The sequence below is a fragment of the Corapipo altera genome, unplaced genomic scaffold, assembly GCF_003945725.1.
Source record: "Corapipo altera isolate COAL_440 unplaced genomic scaffold, ASM394572v1 58017, whole genome shotgun sequence".
Taxonomy (NCBI): domain Eukaryota; kingdom Metazoa; phylum Chordata; class Aves; order Passeriformes; family Pipridae; genus Corapipo; species Corapipo altera.
Window position 1 is genome coordinate 1 of NW_020890537.1, and position 724 is coordinate 724.

Here is a 724-nt window from a genome sequence, read left to right on the forward strand (position 1 = left end):
CCAGGGGTTATAAACTCCACGTGGGGGGTTTGAAGGTCTCAGGGGTGAATTTGGGGGTCCCAGGGGTGGGTTTGGGGGTCTCAGGGGTGGTTGGGGGGTCCCAGGGGTGGGGTTTGGGGTCCCCAAGGGATTATAAACCCCCCATGGATAAGTTTGGGGGGTCCCATGGGTGGGTTTGGGGGTCCCATGGGAGGATTTCAGGATCCTGGGGGTAATTTTGGGGTCTCCCCGTGATGCGATTTGGGAAGGGGTTCCATGGAGAGTTTTGGGGGTCCCAGGGGTGGTTTTAGGGGGTCCCCTGGGTGGGTTTCAGGACCCTGGGGGTCGTTTTTGGGGTCTCCCCATGATGAGGTTTAGGGGGAGTCTCCATGGGTAATTTTGGGGGTCCCTGGGGTGGTTTTAGGGGGTCCCTTGGGTGTGTTTGGGGGTTCCCTGGGGTGGTTTCAGGAAGTCCTTTGGGTGTGTTTTAGGGGTCCCTTGGGTGTGTTTGGGGGGTCCCGGCCCCCCATGAGGAAACCCCCCCATGTCTGACCCCCCCGCCGGGCCCAGGACCTGCCAAGGTGGAACCCACTGGTGCCCCCGGGGGGGGCAGGAGGAGAACCCGTCCCGTGGGGACGGTCTGAGGGGGCCGGGGGGGGGTTTGGGGGGGATTTTGGGGGGTTGGGGGCACCCACTGACCCCCCTTTTGTTCCCTTTGCAGGTTCAACCCAGTCCTGCCCCCCCC

At 63.3% G+C, this 724-nt stretch overlaps 1 non-coding gene across 1 annotated transcript; it reads left to right on the forward strand.

Annotated features, from left to right (window-relative positions):
* The first annotated feature begins 502 nt into the window (after nt 1–502).
* Nucleotides 503–628, forward strand: LOC113942426. The gene has a single exon (XR_003525916.1). It is a non-coding gene; the product is annotated as a small nucleolar RNA SNORD22 (small nucleolar RNA).
* The last annotated feature ends 96 nt before the right edge of the window (nt 629–724 follow it).